Genomic DNA, 27,168 nt, shown 5'->3' with positions numbered 1-27,168 from the left:
GACTTTCACTTTTACTGACATTGCCATCTGCCTCTAGCTTCTCTCTCATCCAGGTCTGGACACCTTCTGCACAAAGGATCACCAAAATGGTAGTGATCTGGATGGCTAGCCCTCACGATGATTTACTCAATCATTACAACAATGTTAAACGTATAAAAATATCAACTTGGGAAACCACCAACCTTTCTTTCCTTCTTTTTGATGGACAGCTTTCTACAATAATGAACTAAGGATGATACAGAAAGTATCAGCACACAACTTCAGTACAAAGTATGAGTCAAAAGTGGGGTTTGGACTTTAAATCCCCATCCCTGCCCAGTATTACCTGCGGCCTTTGTGTGACATTCAAGGGCTGTGTGGCAGCAGCAACAACAACAACAAATCCAAAGAGATCCTTTAAATAGCTTGTTTTTTTTTCTCCTTTCAGTATCAAAAACTTTTTGAATTCAGTAAAGTGACTTAAAACAAGTAAAGAATTGTTCATAATTTACTACACAAGGGAAGAAATTTGCTTCACACTAGAGTTAAAACTGTAAAGCACACTGAATTTTTGAGCAGACCAAATGGACAGTGGGTTGTTAAACATCACTTGTAATCTAAATAACCTAGTTCTACGTAGTCACAAAAACAGATACTAACTTTACTGTCATTTATATGAAACAGATAGGTAGACTTTATTACAAGGAGAGAACAGGGCCCCTGATAGCTTTTTAAAAGATGTGATACTTTAAACAAAAATTAGTCTGAAAAGCTACACACAAAATTCTTGATATGTGTCTACTGAGGAGGAGAGGAGACCGGAACTGTGTTGGGAGAGGGGAGACTGTCAAAATAATTTTTAAACAAAGAAGTTATAATTCTAAGATTATATAACAAAATGTTAACTGGACAATAGGAAAATGGTTTTTTATCTGAGGTGGGGCATGAGTTTTTAATCCTTTAATTCTTCAATTGAAAACAAAACAAGAAAAAGAAAAGGACTTACAATGAGCAACAACAAATAATAGTAACCTTTCATCTCCCTGGAGCCTACGGGGGTGGGAAAGAAGAGGCAGCTGAGAGGCTGAAAGGGCAAAGCAACGTGAAATCGGAATGAATAAGGACAGGCGGTCCTGGTGTCCCCCATTCTCTGTGAGTCCCCACAGAACTCACAGGCAGCAGTGGCCTGTCTCGACTGCTTTAGAGGCTGGGGCAAGTGGGAAAAGTGAGATGAGAAAACACTTGCACTCACATGGTAAAGGAACACTGTTTTCAGAAAATAGTAATATTACCAGTACGTACTGTAGCTACTGCAATCCTTACACACCATGTGCTGAGCTTTTTCTTGCTTTTCTGACTTCTTACAGTTGATTAAGGGTATTTGTGCATCTTTGTAATTTTTTTTTTGCATGACCATTGACATACCTTACAAAAATCAAATGAAAATTTATTTTAATCTAAATATTGCTTTGGAAGGTAAAGTAGTAAGAGATGATAATAAAATTAGATTGTTATTAAATCAGAAATGAGAAAGAATTCTTCCTAATAGCATTCATTCCTGTAAGAGCATTCTGTCATTTAGTGATTTATTAAGCCGAGTACTTAAAATATGCTCTTCTTTTGCAGCAATGTATGACAGTCAGCTTTTAGTTATACACAAGACTGGGTCCAGGCAAGGAAGGTGTTATCTATGCAAATCAGTTTCAACACCAGTGATATTACCACTTGTCAACTGCTTTGCTAGATCCTTCTGCTACAGCTTTTTTCTTTTTTTAAAGTGTTTCTCAGATGGCTAACCCTGAACTCAGGCTATTATCAAAGACAAGTTCTGTAAACTAAATTACTCAGTCACTGCCCACAGGGTCACATGCCCTGCTTAATACAGATATGAGAATCAGACAGTGAAACAGGACCACCTCCCATCCCTCTCTCATCAGTATGGCTGCAAATCTTTTATTTGAATGCCTGCACAATCACTCCACTCATAAGAAATAGGTTTGTTTAGAAAAAATCCAAACAAAACACAACTCATGTTAACCTTATATAAACTGTTCTTTGTCTACATGGACAAAGACAATCAAAGGTTGACTACAGTCATAAACATTAACACTTTCCAATTCAGATTGAATAAATCATTTTATCACAGTAAGCAAAATGAAATTGAATTGAGGGTTCACATGCATATGCTCTGCACACAAATTCACCTACATCTTCACCTAAATGTACAAAGTCATAACCGACCACTACTTGAAGACCCTTATAAAACAAAAACTAAAACTCCCCAGTTTCTAGAAAGCAGCTAATTTGTAGAAGGCAAGGCCTAATTGAAAACTCAGAACAGTTAAAGTGAATGCTGATTTAATAGCACCAAAATAACTCTGCTCAAAGTGTTAAGGTGACATTTTTGTCACAAGGCTTCTTAACTGTACAAGGAGAAACACTTTCCTTGGGGAAAGCTAGGGGAAAGTGAGGAGGATCAACTGCAAACCCAGCCTCTGTCCCCAGGAAAGCTGGAAGCATGAGAGGCACTACCAACCTCCACACAACTCTGACTTTGGTCATGGTTTTTTCCCACATTTTTTTCTTTGTAATAAACATAGCCAACACTTGTGAGTACAAGGGTCTTAAGTTTACAAAAGTAGACTAAAATGAATTTTTAAAAAATGATTAAGTATAAACTCAAAAACTAGACTGCTTGGGTTCAAAAGTAGGCTTTGTCACATGCTGGCCAAGGGAGCCCAGGTGAGTTAACCTCTCTGTGCTTCTGTTACCTGTAAAATGGAGGTAACAATACTTATACTGTTGGTTGTTAGGTGATTAAGTAATCCATGGCTCAGAATGCATGAATGCATGAATGAATGTTAGCACTTTTTATTCATATTTTCCTTTATATGCTTAGCTACTTTTTTTTTTTTTGGTGGAGGGGGAGGTAATTAAGTTTTGGGGGTTTTTTTGTTAATGGAGGTACTGGAGATTGAACCCAGGACTTCATGCTTGCTAGGCACATGCTCTACCACTGAGCTATATAGCCTGCCTCCCTGCTTAACTACTATTTATTCAGAATCCAAACAACATAATTGCTTAGAAAGTCATCATATTAAATCCATAATTTGAGATAACACATTGCACAGGTCAGGAAACACCCCATATTTAATTAAAAAGTAAACTCCAGGGAGGCTATAGGTTCAATACCTAATCAGCTTAATTTCCTATGCTTATATGTATTTATACTGCACCATGAAAAACAAAGAAATATTTGTAATGAGTACCATCAGAATCCAAGAAAAGGCAATATGCAATGGTAATAAATGCATTACCACTTTCAAATCTTTGAAAACTGGTTATATTACATATAGTTCATTTACACACATACTGTAGTCTCCAAATGTACTAAATGCTCATATGTCAATGTCAGTGACACAGTAGGGCTGCTTTACTGCTGACATTAAGAGTAACAATGTTTTGGCTAATACTCAAAACATCAGTCAGAAGTTAACAGACACGTATAAACTGGCTAACTTAAAAATAGATATTTCTCTCATCCAGTTTTAGATTTTAACTAGACAATTTGGTCTAAAAAGGAAAAGTGCCAATATACACATCACAGATTTTTTAACAACAGCAAAATTTGGAAAAATGGCTTAAATGGGATGGTGTCATGAAGACTAATAGGATATATAACTCAAATACACTACAGATAAACTATGCTTCCTAGTGGAAAAAATACTCAAGACTTCCCTACAGACAAGTGGGCTAAATCACTAAAAAAAAAAAAAAAAAACCCAAAAAACAAAACAAAACAAAACAAACAAACAAAAAAAACCCCAGAATCCTTGGGAATCAGTACCCAGGATTACATGATAAAAGAATATTAGCCAATCAGTTATGTAAAGTGAAGGTCTAAATGCAGGCTCTTCTCCTCATCTGTGTAATCTACTTAATCATGTATCTCTGCACCATGTCAAGTTTCTAAATTTAAGATTGCTTACAACTGGAAGCATGCTGCCTACAGAGACTAGAAAGTTTTCACTTTCTTCTTTTCTTTTCCTTTTTCAGTTTTATTAGGTAGAACTATCACAGCTTGATTATTTCTCCTAAACCTACTTAGAGAACTGCTTGTTGTCTGCTGTTAAGGACATTAATCTCTCCAATTTTTTAGTTTGTCAGGTCTTTTTGTTGACATATGACCTTCAAGATTTAGGCTGTAGAGCACTATGAGAAAACTGGAGAACAGAATTATATAATTTTTATTACATTATAACTCTCACCTCTCAAAATCTAAGAGAGGAATCTGTCTCTTCAAAGTGCAGAATTTAAGTGCTTCTACTTTTCTTCTTTAAAAAAAAAAAAAGTTGTCTGTATAAAGTATTCTCAGGTTCCCCAAATCCTAGAGATTTCAAAACCACAACAATCACAATTAAGATATGCAGTTAACATTTTCCAAAGGTACTGTTAAGTGGACATGGAAAAAAATACTCAATTCCAGGACTGAAAATAAGATGCTCTCTTCATGCAATGAAGGTTTGTAAATAACAGTGGGGAAACAGTCCAAATAAATGCAATATAGATTTCAGCATGTGCTACTTGGTATGATTTCCCATCTCCTTGCTGCTGGGCTATTAACTTCTAAAGTAAATTCAAAGTGGATTTTCTAAGTTAAAAAAGTGACAGAAATAAATGTGCTACTACAGGCACACAAAGGCTGATCTTTATTTGAGTTTGTGTTAGAAGAGTTATTAACATAGTTAATATTTAAGTAAAGTCATTTTGGAGGAAGTGCTCCGGCATGGAACTGGGGTTGGGAGTGCTAAGCCCCTAGAAAGCAAAAATTTCTTAATGGAATGAAACATTTTGTATATTTTAGACAGCATTAATAACCCCACAGTGAGATCATTCTCAAGGGAATTCCTTTATCTGTAAATATTCTAGTGTTTTGTTTTCAGAAAAATAATGTGTTATCCAGGATCTGATTCAAAAGTCAGTAAAGGTAAGGGTGGCATAGGTAATAGGTGGAAACAAAATTGGCCACCTGTTGATAAGTGTTGAAGCTGGGTGGTAAAAATACAGGGTTCAATTAATTATACTCTCTACTTCTGAGTATGCTTAACTTTAACCTAATAAAAGGAATTTAAAACAATCATAAGACATTAGAGTTCCTTATTTCATATTCTATTACTAGCAGACTGTCAAATATTACTAGTAGATTGCCTTGATCATCAAATTAATTCTTCTGAGTATCAACAAAAAAGGGTCCCCCCTCTAGATATTCCTCAGTTCCATCACTGAACAGGGATTCTATTAGGAGGGGGAAGCCCTATGGAGAATTATGTACATACTATGATTAAGCAGTGGTGCTAAATAAACCCAAATAAATCAAATTTTGACAAAAAGCTTAAAGGTAAATTGAAAAAAGCAAGTTGGGTAGTGAAGTAAGGATAAGTATGTCACCTACCTTCCACAGAGGACACCTGAACAAGTCAGACAGACCCAGGGGCTTTTGCTGGACCGGCACACTAATAAAAAGAAAAATACACAATATACCAATTGTATCATGTTATTTGCCAGTTTCTCCCCTAATCTATAATATCACATCCTGTGGTTAAGTTATAAATTCCATGGCTGCTGAGGCATACTGAAATCACAAATCCCTGCTCTGTGAGTGCATTTACACAAAGTGACTGCCTGAATTAAAGTTACACCAAAGAGAATTTAAACTCATGTCCACAACAGCTGCTCATTTTAATTGTTGACTTAAATAGTTTCACCACAAATTAAACACATATACACTTTTCTCCTCTATTACTTATTCCCTTTTACCACACTCTCCAGTAAGTTAATGACACTCTTTTTTTCTCATTAAAAATGTTTTAAAGTCTAATTTTTCAATCACACCTTTGCCACGCAGATCATATACTTCCACAAACAAATGACAACTCTTTCAGTTTCTTCAGTGAGAGGCATAACCTAAGGATACAATTAGAAAGACTAAGCCCAGTTCTTCCCAAATTAATGTCTCAGTTGGATTAAATGTAATTCTAATATGACAATGGCATATAATTCTTGCTGAGGGTACAATCAGGACGTTATTTTTAAGGGGTATGGAAACTTTAAAAATATTGATTGCAATTTTGCTTGCTGTTTACTCATTCAATTCCTTTTTAAAAAAGTCCAATAAACACAACAATAATTTTTTAAAGGAAAAGGATATAAAAATCACCTGTAAAGGTTTTTCTAAACACATATGCTCTACTCAAGCAGGGATATCTACATTGAGATTGGGACAGAAGGATGAAGGACATGTCTATTTTGAGAAAAGCAACTTCCCAGGTGACTCCCTAACACAACCACTTGAGAACCACCATTGGGCCTCCTAGGGGCAAGGGAGGGGCACCAAAGCACAGTCACACACTCAGGATTATGACAAATCCACTGCCTGTCACACAGTATGTGCTCAATAAACAGTTGTTGAAAGGAGGTTTAAATTTCTTAGTTTAAGATACCAACCTCTTCCAAGAGCTGATCTCTACTATATTAGTCTTGCTTAATCATACATCACAAGAGGCCTTTCTTATTAAGAAAAATCAGCCAAACCTGGAAATAAAGTGAATCAAGAACTACAAGCACTTTCCATGTGTGATAAAACATACTGTACAATAAATATCCCAAAGATATTTAATTACAATATCATTGTTTAACCTGCTGTTTACTATTGATTAGGACCCAAATTCTGTAATGTTACAGGTAAACTTGTAGATTTTATTTGGTAGAATTTCCGTCCGGCAGACTCCAAAGTTTATGGTTTTACTACCTGAAGGACGTTAACCAATTTTGTATCTGGTCTAGTAATTTATTTCAACATTCATTCTTCAGTGCCTGCATACATGTAATTTCTCAAATGCTCTTGGAATTAGCTTTACCATCCTGCTGGTTCCCTCATTAAGGCAGACAAATAAATTTTTGACATACATTCATTCTATGCTTGAGAGGGAGGAGAGGGCAAGGAAGACTAGGAGAGTGCAGTGATGCACTGCCTGTCTGGCCAGAACAGGGGCACTAACTATTTTTCAATAAGAAAGCTTTCAGTGGTAAGTTTCTCCCTGTAGTTAGCCCAGGGCCTTGCCTTTCCCAGGAGCATTAGCACATTTACATTAAACGATAGCAAGGGGGAGTGGAGGGGGGCCGAGAGTCAGGGTTGGGAGATGGGGAGGATTGTTCAGTGGTACAGTGCATACCAAGCATACCTGAGGTCCTGGGTTCAATCCCCAGTACCTCCATTAAAAAAAAATAGGGCCTTCCTAAAGGCATTTTGAGATTTTTACTCAATTAGGTCCAATTTTGTTATATGTGCATGTAAGCCACATGACAAAGGCTAACAAGTATGCCAAACTGCTAACAATTATTTTAAGCAGATACAAAAGAAGACGATTGTGAGGGGAGACTGGTAGCTTTTTATTTGTACATCCTTGTGGTATTTGATTTCTATCAACAAGAATATGATGTTTTTACAGTTTGAAAACAAAGTCCCACGAACTTCATTTTTAAATGAAAAATACATTAGAACACAGCTTACTTGAAACAGCTGTTCATGATCTGAGATAATTTGGAGGGTTGAAAAACTACAAATATTATGTAGTTCTGTTCCTCCAGCAAATCTTTTTCATTTAAAAATTACTAAAAAAAAAAAAAATTGTACTCAATCCAAAAGAAGTTAAATACTATCCTGAAATAAATAATTATGTTATAATAATAGTAAGTTTAGGCCCAAGCTTTTAAATATCTAGAAGTTTTTATTTTTTTGTGTGTGTAATTATGGGAAGATTTTTCCCCCTCCTTTAAATGAAGAAAAGAATCTAGAGCAAAATCACTGTTAACTTTGGTGTGTTTCCTACCGAGTGTTCCTTTTTCCCCCTTATGGTTGTAAATATATACAAAGTATATACAGTTTTGTGATCTAATTTTACAACCATTATAACAGACTAAATCTAGTCTTATATCAATTATAACACAAAGTTTTATTAATTTTTTAATTTCTCAATTTCAAATTTTATAAAAGGTACCCTAAGCTAAGGGGAGGAAGGAATGGGGAGTAACTGCTTAATAGGTATGGGATTCACTTTGGGGTGATGAAAATATCTGGAAACAAGATAGAGGTGGTAGGTGTAGATGTATTAAATGCACTGAATGAAACTGTTCACCTTAAAATGGTTAATTTTATATTATGTCAATTGCATTTCAAATAAATAAATAGGCACTTAAGATAAGGATGAGGAAAAAGAATAAAAAGAAATAAAATAGTACTGACTTTCTAAAACATTGGAAGTAAGTGTGCCTTTAACCAAATCTCAAAAAAGACCTCACTTTCTGAGTTAAGAAACCCAGTTTCTTCTATCATGAATATTTACAATAAGAAAATTAAGACAATATGTGTTAGGACAGCTGATCTTGGCTATTTAAATGACAGTACTCTCTGAAAGCTTAATAATTTCCCACCAGAAACACATTTGAAGGCCAGGAAGCTATAGTGATGGTTATTATGGGGCATTCTGAAGCCATTTATTACAATGCTTTGGAGAATATTCACTCTGTATATATACACCTTATCCAGATTTGTACCCAAAAATAGAACAAAAAAATATTGGCTTTAAACTCTCAATTTTTAAATTTATCTTTTTACTTTAAAATCTCAAAAAACTAAGAATAGAACAGGGAATACCATGAATAAAAGTATACTACAAATAATCTTACAATCATTTATTTTAATCACCTTAATGGGAAATATCTTTTTTTCATGAAATCTTTAAATTTTTATTTAATTTTCTGATTACTTCAGAACAAACTAATAAGAAAAATATGAAAGCCTGAGTTTGGGAGAGAAGAGCTGAGTGTTCAGGGCGGGTTTTGATCTCACTTCCCCATGGACTTAGGACCACTGCACAAAACGACCACCACTTCTATATGAGGCACAATAATAATCATCCTCGTCCTTGGACCAGAGCCCAGAGACGGTCAGGGAGGCCAGTGTTGCTAGACTTGGAGCCAGAGGAAATATCTTAGCATAAAAGGTAGTCTCAATTTGTAGGCTTGAGACAAGTTCCAAGTTTATCTGTAGAATGAACACATTTCCTATTATGGAAACTGCCTTAGAATTTTCCAGGCTCTTCTATAAAACACTACAAGAATCATAGTATAACTGAAATATTATATTGTGTGTGCATGTGTGTGTATATAATAAAACTATAGTCAATAAAGTGTTTTTAAGTTATAAATACACTATCTATTCAGCAAAACATAAAAATATTAAACTGAAGCTTTTTATTGTTTTAATCTTAAATGCTGGTACTTGAAAGAAAGAGGATAATAAGAATGGAACCTTGTAGAAGTTCTAACAGGTGTCTGAGAACTTATAAAGGCTCTTTTTATCATGCCTAATTACACTTCAAGGTGATGTCAAGGCCAGGAAGCCAGGCAGTATATTTCTCCCACGTTACATGTGGCCACGACAGGGTTCTGGATCTCATAAACAGGCTTGTCTTCTTTCGATCAGATTATAAAATGCCCTCAAAGTTACTCTCCTCCAGCCATCTCTCCCATATACTTAAATTCTTCCAACCCCCAGCTCGGTGTCTCCCTTCTCAGACCCTGGCCCTCGCAGCCTTGGTGGCTGGTACTGTCAAGCTCCCTCCTCTCCCCTCCTCCTGCTGCAGCCTCAGGAGCCTCCCCAGCCCTGCTCTCCTCCTCATCACAAGCCCTGCAAGTCAGCAGCTCCCCTTGGGAGGGAGTGGGGACTCCTGATCCTCTCATGAGCTAGGGCCATTCCCCACAAAGGAGAAGCGGGGAGAGAGGTGCAGGAGCCCAGCCTCCAAAACACACTCACACTCATGTCCTTTTCCTAAAGACTCCCCCAACCTGAAGCTTTAACTCTCCTGGAAATCAGGGGGTGAGAACTGCTGGGTCACAGAGGCAGAGGGAAGGCAACCAAGTGATCTACCTTCCAGAAAACAGTAGTCTGCTCCTTCATCAAGAGATCGAGAAGGGCAGAAAACCAGGGAGCTCCATGCTTAAAGGGGCCTATTTACACACTGAACATTTTTGAGTGGTGTTCACAAGACGAAGCAGGCACCCTCACTGAATGTAACGTTCCCCCACATAACCACTGGTCTTCAATATCCTTAGTATTCACTACACAGAACCAAATAATACAGAATACATGTGCTATCCAAAGCCCATCACAATTCTCCTGGAATTCTAAAGTTTTTCTTATAAAACACCACACACCAGTGCTTATGATACAACTTAGTCACTGTCTCTACACAAAAAACAGTTCAAGCACCCAGCAATGACAGGTAAGCCACTTATAGTGCATCCATTATTCAACAGCTGCTTCAACTGGTAGAGAGGCTCCTGAGTTTCTTAAGGATGCAGACAGGGAGGATCTGAAGACCAGAATTCCAGTCCTGTCTCCACCATTACTAGTGATACAATGGAGAACTTCACTACTATTCTAGGTCAATTTCTTCACCGTAAAATGAGGACTAGGTAATTAGCAGGTCCCCTCTAATCATAAAATTATTCAAAGAAGATAAAGCAAAAAGTAGATTAAACAATCATGTCATTCCCCCATAGATATAATTCTGCCAACTCCACTCTCCTAATTTTCTTTAAAGGCTTAGTTAGCAAAAAGATCAGTTGCTAAACAGTATAATCTTCTAAAGGCAAACACATACCTATCTCATTGTCCATCAGTAACAGCAACTCATTGCAACTGCAAGGGTGGGAAGCCTGTGGAATCGCTGTACAAAACCAGTACAGACATGCTGCTACAGCAGTGAGACTTGGAACACTGTCCCACCCACAACACAGAGGATGTTTTAAAGTGCAACACTCTTTAAGCTTAGCAACTTAGCAACTCTTAAGAAGATTAGCAACTCTTAAGAAAACATCTGTAATATGTGTTTTTTTAAAGGAAGTTCATTTTTATCTGGTTGGTATTTATCTAGTACATACAATGTGCCAACCACCACTACACACTCGTTATAACTATTACTTCATTTAACTCTCTACAATCCAAGGAAGTGCGTACTATTCTTTGGCCTGTTCTATAGATAAGGAAGCTGAGGCACAGGAGTTACACACCTTGCTAATAAATTAGTAAGTGACAGAACTGGGACTCAAACTTGGTGTCTGAAGGTATAGACTGCTGCAAAACAGTAAGTCCAGAAACTTGTCATTTTTGCTTTAAAAAGAGTCCATACTATGTGCTTCTGTGTATGTATTATATACCCATATATAAAATGTTTTAAAGTCTAGGAGGGTGTATAGTAACTGTTATAAGTCATGTAAAAAGAATGGGATGGGGGATTAGAGCCACATGGACCTACTTTCAACTATACACTTTGAATTTTTTCAAAAAGCATTACTTCTATAATAAAAATAAAATTTTAATGTCTTAAATTAAAAGATACTGATATTAAAATGTTGTCCTAATGAAATAAACTTATTCTAAATTATTAAACATGTGGTAAGATCCACCAAAATCCAAGATTACAACTCAACAGGTTTGTAAAAACATGATCAATGAAAAAATGTTTGCAGCAGCTATTCAAAACACTGTCTCTCTCTCTCTCTCTCCATAAAAGCATCAGTAGTAAAACAGTTATTCCTCTTGAAATCGGAGGACAGGGCAGAATTAGCATAAAATTCTATAAATATTCCAGTACATATGTAAGTAGAAACATATTCCAGGAGTAACCCAGCTTGCCCTCCAACTGACATATTTTTAAATCTTTGGGAGAAAGGCATGTAATCTTCTTTACACCATGGATGCTCTTTGAACCGAATGTTCACAAGCCTGTTCTATGCTGAAAGTTCTGAATTCTCTGCTATCTTCAGCTCGAATCTTCTGAAATCACAGGGGGAAAGAGTGGTAATGTCACATAGAGAAAGCAGGGACTCGGCCATAACGTAGTCCAGGGAAGCCAGCTACACTGAGAAATGCCAGAGGTGCCAAAGCAGCCTGAGGGCAGCCAGAACCACTGCCTGTTGCTCAGTCACTGGAACCCAAGGCTGCTCATTCTGGGAGTGGGTGCTGGGTTCCCTGGATCAGGAGAACAGGAGAGCTCTCACACAGAGCAACGGGAGGTGCCCAGGGCCCAGGAAGGGAGCCAAGGCAGAGCCTGGGAGACTAAGCATGAGCCCCACACCCACAGTGGTCAGAAGTGGCTGGCTGGGACTCACAGAGATCACACAACCCAGTGTCCAGGGCCAAGGCAGGAAGGCAGTGGTGAAATAAAGCTTATCTTGGTCAGAAAGGCAATCTTCTCCACCTTCCTCCTTCCTGCCACCTTCCTGGCAGTTTTCTCTTGCCTCGGTCCCATTCTTATTCAAGGCGAGGAATGTTGATCTCTCCTGAGTCATTAGATGAGTAAATTGTTTTCTGGTGAGGTCACAGTTCAGGATTTCTCATAGCGATTCTCTCCTGTTTAAAGGCCCTGCTACAGATTAAAGATGACCTCAAAGTCCTTGACACGCCTCCCATCAGAGGCTCATCTGTGCCTCTTCCATGCAATCTGGGCAGGCTCTGCCATGTGCCCTGATCACCTGAGTATGGCTGAAGGGACTGCATGTCAGTTTGCAGGTCTAGGTTTTCAGGAAATGATGGCTTCCTCTTTCTACTGCTTGGAATGCTTGCTCTTGGGAAAGCCAGCCACCATGTAAGAAGCCTAATCACCCTGAGACCAACATCCTATGAGAAACCAGATGACACAGAAAGACCTTGCAGAATATGATACCACAGAGGCTGGGGAGGGGAGGGGTAGGTAGGAAAGGGAGAGGGGCAGAAATGGAGACCAGGACACACAGGCACAAGACATGTGAGTTAAGAAGCCATCCTGGAAGTGGATGCTCCAGCCTCAAGTTCTCCAGCTGATACCACACCAGCCAAGTTCCTCCTGAACTCCTGACCCACCATAAGATCATAAGCAAAATAAAATGGTTGCTGTAAGTCACTAAGATGTAGGACAATTTGTTATGCAGCAAGAGATAACAGGACACCTGGAGAAGGAGGGGCATCAGTGATAGAGCTTCCAGCATTCACCTCTGCCAAACAACTCGCTGGAATGACTGATGCTGCTGTTTAGCAGAAGTGAGGATGAGAGCCTTCAAGAGGTTCTACCCCACAAGAATCAAAACTGAAGACCAGACTATCCTCTCTGCAACAGAGGTAACGAGAGTAAAGCATGCCAGCCCATCACCAAGCTGCCACCATCCTTGAAACTGGTTCTTTCTTTATCCCATCAGTATTTTAAACCCAGATTTTAATACCATATGACAACCTAATTCTTTCTTGAGCAAAACCACACTCATAATGTTGCCCTACGTTGTAAAAACAAACTTCAAAAATCTCAGAGACACTATTCCCAAATTCTTGATAAAAATTCTTTAAAAAATGTCATTGGCACTTGCAGGAATTCCTTTTCTCTTCATTTAAAGCTGTCCTTCCTTCCTTCTGCCTCTCTGGTTTATGCTCTTTAAGAAGCACTCTGGGAAGCCTCACATTTATTGAAGGCTAGACTTGAAAAACTGACTGTAGGTAATTCTGAGTTGAGAACAGCCTACTCCATCTCTGTTTCCAGTTCTCTCTACTACGAGCCCTGACGTGGTCCTCAGCCAGCCTGGCTTGATCCCCATCACACTCTATCAGCAGTGTCTGATCCCAGGCCTCTGTAGCTGGCTCAGAGCCCCCATCCTGACCAGACTCCCAGGATTTCTGAGGAAGTACGTACACTTTTAAAGTTCTCAGAAAAATGGTGCATAGCTAGCCCAGGAGGAGGAAGCAGGAGACGGGCACAGTGACCAGGACTCTGCTCTATGTCATTTTGGTTGAACTACACTGAGGCCTTGATCCCTGCCCTTGGCCTCTAATCCTGCCAAAAGAACTCCTTCCTTCTTTAATACAAAAGTGTACCAAACTGACTTGGTTACCCTACTAGGAATGTAACTGTTACTCTGTGGACTCAAAAGGAACACATCAGAGATCATGTGGGATAATGAAGCAAGCACAGGCTCCAGAACCAACAGTCTGAGGCTCACCTGCTGGCTGTGCCAGTTGCCAGTCTCTTACTCTCCAGGCCTTAAGGAGGTGGTTCCAGAGCCTGCTTCTTCATCTGTAAACAGATGACAGACACCACCTCTGCCTCACATGGCTATGGTGAGGGATTCATGAGAAAAACGGTATCCAGTACACGACAAGAGGCCTAGCAAAGAGAAAGCACCAGTGACTCTCAGTTCCCTTCCCTTAAAACATACTAAAAAGAGTAAAATGGCTGTCAGGGTTAATTTGGTGACTGTGATTCTATACAAAGCAGTTAACGTATGTCCACATATACCATGACTACTAATTCTCAGAACTTCTCCCCTGAGTTTACACTCATTAAAAGGACCTGCAGCTGACAATTCCTTTTCAGAGAAAAATTCCAAGTATCTAAGCCAAAGTCAGCAAAAATCCCTCAGAAACTCCTCTTTTATCTGACCTAAAATTAAATTATATTGAAAACATCAAATGAATGAGATAAAAGTCTGTTTTAATAAGCTTAGTTCAAAATTGATAACAACTATAACTACCTTAATGTCAGAATCATTAAATTTTATATGTTTAAAGTAAAATAAATACTTCAGAAGCACATTTTGAGAGATGTGCAAGAGGGTTTAGACAATGAGATACTACTCAGATAAAACATGTAAGCAGAGAAGCAACTTAGGTGTCAAAACTATACTGAAATATACCTAACTGAGAGATATTCAGAACAGAGATTAAATCATGGTGCACCAATCTAACCAATCAAAATATACCTTGGGTATTCCAAAATCCATATAGTGGGGTTTCAGGCCAAGTCATTAAAAATTTGTTTTTTCCAACTTCTAACTTTTGTTTTAGCAAAGAAGTAAACAGAAATGATTTCAAATCACACCAGATTTAAGATATGGTGATCAGCTTATTTTTACAGATAGTAGGTTTAATCCTCTACTCTAAATAAGTCAATTCTTCTCTAAGGGGCACTGTCCTTGGCTCTTAGAGGCTAATTTGAGATTGCTTTAGCCTACTTTCCTAACCTTTTCCATATCAGTACACACATGAAAAATGGTAACATCTGTATAGAGCATGTGCACAAATTGAAGCATTATCTCAGGGCCAGAAGTGACCTGCTTGGAGGCTCCAGGCAACCCTAAGTTGAGGGAGTCATTATCTCAACATATACATAATCCTTTCATGGCCCTTCTGACAGGAAGCTGTGTTGGCGTGGTTATCCAGCAACTACAGGAGGAGGTCCCCCTTCTACCTCAATGCCCATTTGCTAGGACAAAAGACTGGGAGTCATCAACCACCTAAGATGGCCAGCAGCATTATCTAGGAATCCAAGATGCGCCCCTGAGTTTATGCTACTCACTAATGTGCTCAGACCTACCAGAGAAAATGGACACCCAAATCCTTGTTTCTATCCTGTGTATAACTGTCTTATCCAACTGCCATTCTATAACCCCAGGAAGCAGCCAGTTAACAGCAGGACAGGAAGGAACCCTGAACATGAATTAAATTAAAAGAAAAAAGCACTAGAAACAGCTGGGTCTGAGTACTCAGTGGTAAAAAGCACTGATCAGTATGTAAAAGGAATAGCCAGTTGCTTAAAATGAACCTGGACCTAGACCAGAAACACTTCCAAGGCCATTTCCAGCTCTCTAATTTCAAGGTTTCCCGCACAGAAATCTAAGTACCATAAATTATTTCATGTCCACAGCCTTAAATACATTTGTAAGATCACAGTAGATGGGAAGATAGGAGCTGGCAGATGAATAGTTTGAAGTATTATTATAAAATCACTTACTCATTACTGCTCAATTAAAAAGTTAAAAAACTTTTCTTCTTCCCTGATGATACCTAATAATACAAATATATGTGTAAGGCTATTAGCTGCAGCATTGTCTGAAACTGTAAAATCCTGGAAACAACCTAAATGCCCAAACATAGGAGAATGTTTGAATTCACTGACATCACAAATGGAATACTATGAAGCTGTTTAAAATAAGGAGAATTACTACAAACATGGAGTGATAAACAGAATATACCATTAAATGAAAGAAGAAAATGCCAAAAGAGTATACTTAGTTTGCTACCTTTTGTGAGAGAAAATAAGAAATACTCATGTACCTGCTTTTTATTTTTTTCTTAATAAAAAGAAACACAGGAAGGATAGATCAAAGGAACTGGTTTGTCTACCGGGATGGGTAAGCAATGAGAGGAAGGATCAGGTAGTGACACTTCTTGATACAGTACTTTATAGTTTTAACCCTTTAGAGTTTTAACTCTGGGGACCATATTCATGTTTTATACACTTAAACAGTAAAATCAGCAAGGACAAGGTGAGAAAAAATCTAAAATGGATATCAAACACAAACAAATGAAGCTAACTGTAAATCAAGTAATTAAGTGTATTAAAAGAGGGAAGGAAACTAACCCAAACAACTTCTGAACATAACACTTTTATATACTTGTCAGTATATAGACAAAAAGAACTATAAACAAATATTGATCTCTAGTTAAAAGGTATGGGTTAGCAGTTTGGAACTAATTTCTCTGCTTATGGAACTGAGCAAACAAGTAAGAATGTTGAGGATAATGGGAACCAGATTCTCATTGATGGGGACAGAAAGAGCAAGACTAGACCTGTAGGGTTGAACTGGAGTTCATGTATCAGTATGAACTCATGGTCACACACACACCACACACACACACAGAGATACAGACATGTCTGTTTATTTATGTTTCTTAGCTCTTATTTGCTGAGAAATCTTAGTTTATAAATCTTACCCCCCACTAGAAAGAATGAGGGCTACCTGGAGAAGTGACTGATTCCAAGACTAGGGCAGGCCATGCCTGGGGCACCTTGCTGTGCCAGGAAGAAAGGGCTCCAGGAACAATGGCAGCATCTCAAAATTACGACTTAAAGGGGCTCCCACTAGCCAAATCTAAAACAATTTGAGCCTCAAAATAAGTAACAGAGTATCACAGTATAAAATAAAAATCTATGAGTCCATGTTAATAAAATAAATGAATAAATAAACAAATGGGAGAGAAAGGAAAGCTCTTCCCTAAATACACTGAGAAATGAGTTAGAAAACCTACATCTTGGAATCATCCCTAGTAACAACTGATTCAGTCAAGAACCATCAATGGATGCTAAATTACTGGGTACAAGTCTGATGAGGAACAAGACATTCCTAAAATCTCAAAGCATCTTGTGTAAGTTACTTGTTAATAATACAGGGGAAAAGAGTAATTTCACAGTGGAATAACATTACAAATACTACCTTAATAAAATAATAGAAGTTAACATCACCAGGAATGAGACAAGCAACCTCACATGCCTCTTGACACGGTGCCCTGAGAAGACACATTACTTCTGTAGTACGCCCACCCAAACAACCCATAACCTGAATCTAATCATAAAGCAGCATCAGGAAAACTCGAATTGAAGTACGTTCTATGAAATAATTGGCCTGTATTCTTCAAAAATACCAAGATGTGAAAGACAAAGAAAGGATAAAGAACTGTTCCAGATTAAAGGAGACTAAAGATTGATCTCAACTAAATGAAAAGCATGATCCTGGATTAGATCTGTGGGAGGTGGGTGGGAGGACAAAAAAGGGGAAATAGCTATAAAGGACACTATATAAAGGACATTACTGAAACAATTGGAGAACTCTGAATATGGAATGCATATTAGGTAATACTATTGTACTAGTTATTAAATGTTATTAAATGTCCTTGTTTTGACCAATATCCTGTACTTACTGAAAAGAAAGTCTTTGTTTTTGGCCGGGGGGGCGGGGTACCTAAACTATTAATGGATGAAGGCTGCATTAGGTCTGCAAATTACTGGGCAGTGGGGAGGGGGTCAGGGGCTGGGGGTGGGAAGAGGTGGATAAAAAGAAGATGCACACATAACACAAGTGTGGGAAAATACTGACAACTGGATGGGAGTTCTCTGTACTATTCTTAATGTTTCTTTAAGTATGAAATTGTCTCAAAATAAAAAGGTTTTTTGAGATTAAAGAAATTTTATTCTTTACTTCCAATTAAGAACATGTTTTTTTTTCATTATAAAACACAAGGGAAAAGGTTAAATTACTATCATGCAGAGCCAAAGAGTACCACAAACCTGACATTAATTTCCCCTTACTGATGGATGATGAACTAATCCAGTAAAAATAGTACAACATGTTAACTGCAGTAGTCCAAGTGGCTTTACAACTATGTTTCTGTTACATACCCAGCGTCTGGCTTGTAATCTGGCTTCCCAAGCAGAGTCAAACCCTTGGGCTTATCTGCTCTCTCTGCTGACTCTGGTAATAGCAACAATACTTTGCTCTGTTCATTGGGGAAGGTAAATCTGAGTGAAATTTTACTCAAACACAGTACTGCACAATTTCAGTTTGAGTTACCTCTCTCTCTGGAGGGTAACTAATCAGACCCATTTCTTAGCATTTTGCCCTAAAAACCAGATTAAAATATTTCATTTAAAAATAGACACCAAGTTAAATATGACAGACCAACTTCTTGCTTCATTCTCTTCTCCATCCTAACTTCCCACTAAACCGGACAATAAAGAAATTAAGTTGATATTAACTCCCAAAGATAAAGAAAACATGTGAGGCCAGAAAAGCAGATAAAAGATTTCAACACACTTCTGAGAGTCAGGAAGAAGTTAGAGGAGCAGTAACAACCTAAGTAGTGTGAAGGAAGCTACAACCTAAGTGCCGGCAGAGGGAAGTGCAGGTGGGAGGGGGCTCTGGGCTCAGGGACACTGAGCACAGCAGACGGCAAAGGTACAGATGGGACTGAACACAAGGGGTCCAAAGGCTGTGATGAACGACTGATTCACAGAACTTCCTACATCCTGATGTCAGAACATCAGTGGCCAAGTGTACAGCCCCCGGAAGGAAGACTGAAAAACTAAATGTTGCAAAAAACAAAAACAAAACCCCACAAAGATGTCTTCCTCCAATGAAGAAGGCAGCCTGCTCCCTAACCTCACAGTGAAGCCCACTGCAGACAAGCCTCACCCTTACAGACAAACTTACAGAGCTGTTCAGACAAAGATAAAACAAGACCCTTGAAGAAAACATCTCGTCTGAGAGAATCATTTTGAAAAGAAATAGAGGAACCCAGAGGAAACAGAAACAATGCAAGGAGCACAGAAAAGCTTCAAAACAAACTCTAAAACCCAGAAGTAATAAGAAAAGATACAGCAAAACAACAGAAACAGAATGGATGGAAAAGCAATGGTCAGAAAAATGAGAAAAAGCCCTTAAATAAAGAATATTATTATCAAAATTCAATAGAAAGAGTGGGAGGGGAAAAAAAGGAAATAGCTCAGGAACTCGAACCAAAAGGCAAATAAATAAAAAGATAAGAAAATTACAGGTTCCACCCAGGACGCTCAACATTCAATTAACAGGAGATGTACAAAGAGAAAGGCAGTAATGAAGAGATTAAGTATGGGAGGATGAGTGTAGTCTCCAATGTACAAACTGAAAAGTCCCCTAAGCATCCATGACAACAAGAGAAAAACTAACCACGTGAAGACACATCGTTCTGAAATTCCAGAACACCGAGGCTAGAGGGTATATCCTAAAAGTTTCCAGGAAAAAAGCAGAAAGACCTATATGAAGGAACAGTAATCAGGAGGGCATCAGGTTTCTCAACAGAAGCACTGGAAGCCTAAAAACAAAGGAACACTGCTTTCAAAACTCTAAAAGGAAAATATTTTCAAATTAATAGTCTATAGTCAGTCAAGCATTGAAGTAATAAAAGTAAAATCAAAATGTCAGACTTGCATGGGGTCAAAAATTTGCCTCCCCTGAGAAGGGAGCTAAATGATGTATGCCAGCAAAATGGTCTAATAAACCAAGAAAAATACAGACCTGGGATCCAGGAAATAGGAGATCCAACACAAGAGAAAAGCAAGGGAATCACAGGATAAAAACTGTCCAGCTGGCCCAGAGAAGACTCAGCTCAGATGGGAGCCAGAGTGCTCCGGGAAGATCTTCAGGGAAAAAAAAAAAAAAAAAAAAAAACTAAGAGATTATGTGTTTAAAGTGCTTGGAAAATAATACTCATAGACATTTGACAGATTTATAGGTTATACTCGGGAGAAAATGTATGGAAGGCAAAATGCAATTTTTTTTTAAAAGACAGTTATTAACTCAAGGAAAAAATAAAATACCAGACAAAAAAAAAGCAATCACCATATTAATCAAAAATTATAATCTAATTATACTGAGAAATGGAGAGGGGGCAGGGGGAGGGTAACACAAACACTCATGTCCTCATTTACCATAGCAAGATGTCAAGAGATGATACCTAAAATGGATAAATTAAGAAATAACAGTATATTACTTAGATGGATGTAGGTAAATATGTTGAGAAAACTAAATCGAGCTGAAAGTGGTTGTCTGTGGATAGGAGGACTGGGGGTGGCAGAGGAGATTGCTGTTCTATTTTAAACCTTTTGATACTATGACTTAACTTTCAAAAACATGAATTATTCTTTAAAAAGTAAATTGATGTAACAGTCATATCAATTCATGAAGTTGCCCAAACCATTTTTTCATCTTAAAAAAGAAAAATGCCTAAACTCTATTATATGAAATAAAATTACAATAAGCAGTTTATCATTTGGGGCCAGGCACTTACTGAATTCCCTGAACACTGCAAGGCTAATTTGCAGAGCTAATGATATGTTTCCTCTGCTAAAGAATGTAATTTCAAACCTGGTCAAAATTTGTCATCTGTATATTAACAGATCCAGATGCCTACAGAGCCAGAAAATAGAGGGCAACTGGTCCTGCTGACTTCCTACACAGAGTCAATTTCTGACCCGTAAGTCTGATCCCCTCACTGGCTCAAGCACTCTATTCTATTTTGAAATGGATTTCTGAGATCAGTTTTCAATATCAAATGGAAATAAAATATAGAAAGAAGGTATGTGAAATTACATAGTCTCAAAAACTGTAAAGCACTAGACACATTTGTAATCATTCAATCACAAACTCAGACCGGTTCAGACCCACTTTGGTGAAAACCACCTAATGAAGCTAGTATGCTTTATCTGTCCTGCAGTCTTCAGCTAAATGCTGGAACTGTGCCCGGACTCCAAATGAGAGGAAACAGTATTGGGGACAAGGATTAAAACTACTGAAGTCAAAGCAGACGACTAAATCAGAGTCAAAATGGGCCACTTTTGCCTTTAAATGACCAGATACAAATTAACTACAGAAAAATTTCCAAGAGTTGATACTGTTTCTAAAAGAACTCTCCCTAGGAAGCTGATGATACAGAGAATGAACACAAAAGCCATGAATCACTTCTGAAAAATTCCAGCATCTAATATTCCCATCTATTTAACATAGCAAGATCTGATGCAGTTCCACACTTTTGCCAACAACCTGAGTAAGTGAATCCATGGTTAAACAGGATTTTCAAAAGAAATGAATGTAAACACCATACAACTATTATTTCAAAACAACAGCAAGTGTATGCAATATAAGAAAAGAGTATATATATATTTTAGAGGAAGCACCACCTTCCATAAATAAATAAAACAATTAAGAGGCTTAGGGAGCTCTTATTATCAAAGACTTCAGTTAGAGTGCAGGTCTAGTATCTACAGTGCACAGTTCTCTTCCCAGTTTTTTATGGTTATATAATAAAGGTTGCACTAAAGCACAAAGTAGTGGTGGAGGAGGCAGGGAATTACCACAGTTGTACTTACTGGTGTGCTAGGAAGCTATTCTTTTAAAATCAATGGGTCTTTTTATGAAGATATGGAAAGAAAAAACATAAACTGGGCACATGCTTATATTCTGCATAAAGGGCTAGAAACCCAATATAACAGAATATAGGCACATAAACTCCAATAACTGTTTTAATTATTTAACAAAAACCAAGAGTTGGAAAAATTTTTTTACAACCAATAAGTACAATGTTTAAATCTAATCCACACTTCCCCCAAAATACCTATTAATTACTCAAATAAAAAATACACTAAAGCCTGAAAAAAATTCTTAAATGAGGTTCTTAAAAAACTATACACAAACAAAACATTTGAAATAACTGAAATGAAATTGGTGCAGTTAAATTAGATTGGAATTAAATTCTTACAGCATGAATTTGAGCTCTGGCAGCTGCTTCACAAACCTAAGGTGAAGACTGAGTCTTTAGTTGTACAGAACAATTTCTCCAATCAACATTTCCATACATATTTAACAATTTCCCCAATCCACATTTGCATCCATTTCACAATTAACATTCAAAGTAATTCAGATGGGAAGTAGAGTTAATCTCAATTTTACTGGGTAACACTAAAATAAAAGAAAAAATCAATCAACAATTTAAGTGTCAGCCCCAGATTATCTAAGTTAAGTTGTTTTTTAAAAATATTATATGAGAATATTTCTCCAATGTATTATCTATCAATTATCCCAGGGAACCAATCTGTGGCAAAAAAAAAAAAAAAAAAAAAAAAATTGCTCCCTAGAAATTTCAGCATGGTCTTCACAAACTTTGACCAAAATCTTACCATCCCAACATTGTGCAACAAATGTTGAAAACAAAGAATGAACAATAATCTATTCTTTAAAAAAAAATATCTGAGCATGTTTAGAAGGACAAAGATTTAAAGAAGCTAAAACAAGTGTACTATCATAGTTACATTAAACCTGAAGGGACATGACAGCTAATCACCAGCCTGCTCATCCTGGTGATGACATAATATAACAGTCCATAAAGGTCTTCAAGGCGGGTCAAGGATAAGTAGGCAAGCAGATTTCATGACTCAGGGGATGCTACTGGTATTCAGTGGGCAGACTCCAGGGATGCTACTAAGCATCTCACAATGCACAAAAGAATCCACTCCCTCCATCCAAAAAAGAATTATCTGGGCCAAAATATCAAACATGGTGAAGGTGACAAACCCTGGGCTAACATTACCTGGACCTCTGATGCTGTTACACAAGTTGAGGGTGAAGTCATCCAGGATCCTGGAGAGGGACACAAAATCTGCTACATTGCATGGCGTGGGGATCATCGGGATCTGCTGCAGTCATCTTTTAATCTAGCTTCATCAGCATTTTTAATACCTTGGAAAAATGGTTGCATACAAATTAAAAAACAAGTCTCAGAAAAAAATCAATGGAATAAAGCCAATATTTCAAGGGCTACCCCTATGTATTCAATACTAACTAGAACATAGATATGATGTTCCTCAATAGTCAGATGACTACATATCTCTAGTTATAAAAGAGACACAAAAAAATAGTATTAACCAAAGACTATTTTGTTTACATTCTCCTAAATGCTTCTAGCACCAATTCCCCACCAAAAGTGTCTCTTCAGTGTTTTTTCTGTAAATTAAAAATAACGGGTATCAAAAATAATCACAGCACTATGGAAAGTCAAACAGAAATTTTCCTGAATCCTATTTGTCCTCTTGACCCATTACTCTCTTCCAAGAAGCCAGAGTTTCAGATCATTACAAGGAGAAAAGAAGAAAATGAATTAACGTCCTGACACAGCATTTTGATAAATTATATAATAGTGAAAATGTTTTTGCTTGTTTGTCCATACTTCAGAAAATGTTATTAACTTCAAAACTATCCTCAGCACACTTGTACGCGCTGGGGACACAGCCAGTCTCTTCAGTGCATACCAACAGCAAACAGCTCCACACCTTCATCCTTGAGTTGCTCTGACGGGGCCTCAACATCATCAGTGATAAGAACACCAATTTATCAATCTTGAGGCCTCATGCCAGCTTGGGTCTTGACGCTCTGCTGGCAAATGAAGTTCAAAGCCATACCTAGTGGGAGTTTTAAAAGAGAAGCCATCACATAGTTATTCAGCCACAAGCTTTGACCACAAGCAAGAGCTCCAAGCATTGCCAGACACTTTTACTCACCTGTGAGGGTCCTGCCTCCTTTGTGAGGTAAGTTCGCCACAGCCTGCAACAAGCTCTTCTTGTCTCTATGAGCATTTAAGTGCCCCTATAATAGTAAGGTGAATTCAAAATATCTAAGGGATATACACAGGAATCATTACAAACAAAACAGTTCAAAATATGTATTTATAAAATGGTTAAGTCAGAAAACATAAGCCATCATAACCAATGAAAATTATCATAACAGAGCGCTGCCCAAGTGGAAGTATAAAGGGTATTCCCAATTCAGAAGATTAGTTTAGCATGAGGACATTAATATGTAGAATCATTTTAGCAGGAATTAGATAGGTAAAATCATGTGCTATTTAGGCATCCTATCTAACCATTATAATGTAACTCATTACAGAATCAGTTTCAGACATTTACAAAGGAAGCAGATGTATTAAAATCTCCCTTTAAAACATTACATGCTTTCCCCCAAAAATTATCATTTTATAACTTTCATGCCTGATCCTTGCCTAAGGTTCCCCTCTCCTGTCTTGCAAACTGGGAGAACTGTGATGTCATATGTGGTCTGGGGCTGAAGCCGCTTTAACACTGGGGAGGTGACTGTGGGTGGCACTTTGACCACTAGGTGTCTCCTGCCCCCACAGGGTGACACACAATCCGGTAGCTGATGACTTTCCCAGGTGCTGGTTTCCAGGTGACTCTTGTGTTTTGTTTCTTCATCCAGTTTCAAGGTTTTCTAATCTTCCACCACTGTGAGATAAAAGGAAGATGACAGTGTTACACCATGTGAAAGAAAATGTTTATGCCCGCCTCCCTCATTTATGTGAAAAGACACTATCTAGTTTCTTAAGTGTATACACTATTCTGTTACTTAGCATTGTGATCTCTCATAAATTCAGGATGGTGTGTAAGCCTAATCTCAGTGAGACCACAGAAAGATGTTTTCTCTTTATCTGGCTGATAAGTAAAAAATGGAAGTAAACATTGCAAGGATTTCCTATTTGCATTCCAAGAAACTTTAGTAAAGAAAATATCCATTTCTGGAGATAAGCTTTTAGAATTTTTATTCTATTTCCATTTGTAAAGAGTTCCCATAGCAAACACATTGTGGGGAATACTAAAAATTGTGAATACAGGGTCAGAAATATTACTTGAGTCTTTTCAGAAAAAGGTACAATGAATAAATGACTAGTCAGAGTGTCTATAGTTAACTCTATTCTTTGTGATTGCCATGAACATGTTAACACTATTGACACAAAGGAACAGGAAACTCTGACACAGAAAAATATCTCAAGGGCCCTGGAGATAAACTGCGATATGCTGAGTGGGTGTAGGAAGCACTATAAGTAAAAAGTGTTTGATTAATATATAAAGTATTTATTAAGTTACCTTTTAATAACAATCAAAAATGGGTGACCAAATCCACAAATAGCTAATCCATCCCTTTTTTCATACATAATTAGAGCCTATAAGCAGGAGCATTTCATTCAGTTCAGTCATCTCAGCATTCAGAGGTCATAAGCATCTGCCATATGGAGAGACTAAGCTGAAGAAAACACTGGGAAGAACTTGCCTTGATTCTAAAAAAAATTTTCATGCTCAAACAGGCAAGGACCACTCAAAACAACTAAAAAAATCCCCAAAAATTTTAAAATATATATACACACATATATATGACCATTTTTCAGACACTGGACATCAGGCAGCACAGGACTGGGACCCCTGAGTGATGAAACAAATGAGAATGAGCCTGACCACTACCCTGACTCACTGCTTAAAGGGCGTTCCCAGCCCCAGTACAGGAAGGGGGAACCCAGATGGAGCCTGGTGGTCTCCCGTAATTGAGGAGGTGGTTTTTTGAGTCTGCAGTCCAAGGCAATTAGAACTCACAGAGTAAGTCCTGCAGAGGAGATGGAGTTACAGAGGAAACGTTTCCTTGAGTCTTGAACCCAGTACCAATCAGGGCACAGGAATGAAGACACTACCAAAAACTAAAGAAAGAACCACCTAAAAGGAGTAGAAGGAACAATTCCTGGAGTTCACACAGGGCCAGAAACATTCCCCCTCGCCAGAGTACAAAACCTCAAAGTCCCCAGAACGTTATATAAAGCACTAAGTAGGTTATTGCCCCAGGAAGGGAGCAAAATGAGCCCTGAACTAAAGGTTTCTCTGGTCTAGTGCAGAGTTTAAAAGAAAGCTTCAAGAATATCAAACTTTCTCCAAATAAGTTAACTGCATCCCAGAACAAAGCTTAAGGATACTGTGAAGAACATAAAAATAGCTGGCACCCAATAAAGTAAAGCTCATATTGTTTGACTTCTAATAAAAATTACCAGGAATGCACAGAAAGAAAAAAATAGGATCCATATTGTGGACTGAATGATTGTGTCTCCCCACTATTCCTATGTTAAAGCCTTAATCACCAATGTGATAGTATCTAGACCTTTGGGGAAGTTATTAGTATTAAATGAGACACTAAAGGTAAGGCCCTGATCTGATGGAACTGGAATCCTCATAAGAGGCAGGGAAGACATTAGAGAACTTGTGTGCTCTCTATATCTCTCTGTCTCTCTGTCTCTCCCCACATACACAGAATGAGGAAAGGCCATGTGAAACCAAATTCTAGCATCCAGAACTTTGAGAAAATAAATTTCTTGTTTAACTCACCCAGTCAACATTATTTTATTAGGGCCATTAGAGGTAAGATACCCATAATAAGAAGAAAAATGAATCAATAGAAACAGAACTAAAAACAAATGTATGGTTACCAGTCGGGGTGTGGAGAGTGGGAAGGGATAAATTGGGAGCTCGAGATATGCAGATAGTACTATACATAAAAGAGATAAAAAAAAGAAGTTTGTACTGTACAGCAGAAGGAACTGTATTCAATGTCTTGCAGTGACCTATAATGAAAGAGAACATGAAAATGAATCTATGTGTGTATACTGATGACTGACCTATTCCACTGCACACCAGACATTAGTGCAATACTGTAAACTGACTATACTTCAATTTTTTTTAAAAAGGACACCTGATGGGGCTTTTTGTGTAGACCTACACTGTTGGAAATGACTCATAGGGTAACTGTGATTTCCTTTCCTCACAGAACTATGTGTTAGGTCTGTGGGAAAGAACTACAAGACAGAGCTGGTAAATAAACTATGAGAAACCTAACAAGCTTTTTTATCTT

At 37.8% G+C, this 27,168-nt stretch overlaps 1 long non-coding RNA gene and 1 other non-coding gene across 2 annotated transcripts; one reads left to right on the top strand and one right to left on the bottom strand.

Moving 5' to 3' along the window:
- Window positions 1-699: 699 nt before the first annotated feature.
- LOC106730718 lies at window positions 700-24,076 on the bottom strand. The gene is made up of 5 exons (XR_001367179.2): window positions 23,991-24,076; window positions 23,742-23,891; window positions 23,024-23,172; window positions 5,432-5,492; window positions 700-1,404 (listed from the first exon to the last, which is right to left on the bottom strand). It is a non-coding gene; the product is annotated as an uncharacterized LOC106730718 (long non-coding RNA).
- Window positions 24,077-27,001: 2,925 nt separating this feature from the next.
- On the top strand, window positions 27,002-27,125 carry LOC116657357. Its single transcript, XR_004312476.1, has one exon. It is a non-coding gene; the product is annotated as a small nucleolar RNA SNORA18 (small nucleolar RNA).
- Window positions 27,126-27,168: the final 43 nt, after the last annotated feature.

The sequence above is a fragment of the Camelus ferus genome, chromosome 17 (genome assembly GCF_009834535.1).
Source record: "Camelus ferus isolate YT-003-E chromosome 17, BCGSAC_Cfer_1.0, whole genome shotgun sequence".
NCBI lineage: Eukaryota > Metazoa > Chordata > Mammalia > Artiodactyla > Camelidae > Camelus > Camelus ferus.
Note: the sequence above shows the minus strand (reverse complement) of the source record. Positions and strands in the feature narration are given on the sequence as shown.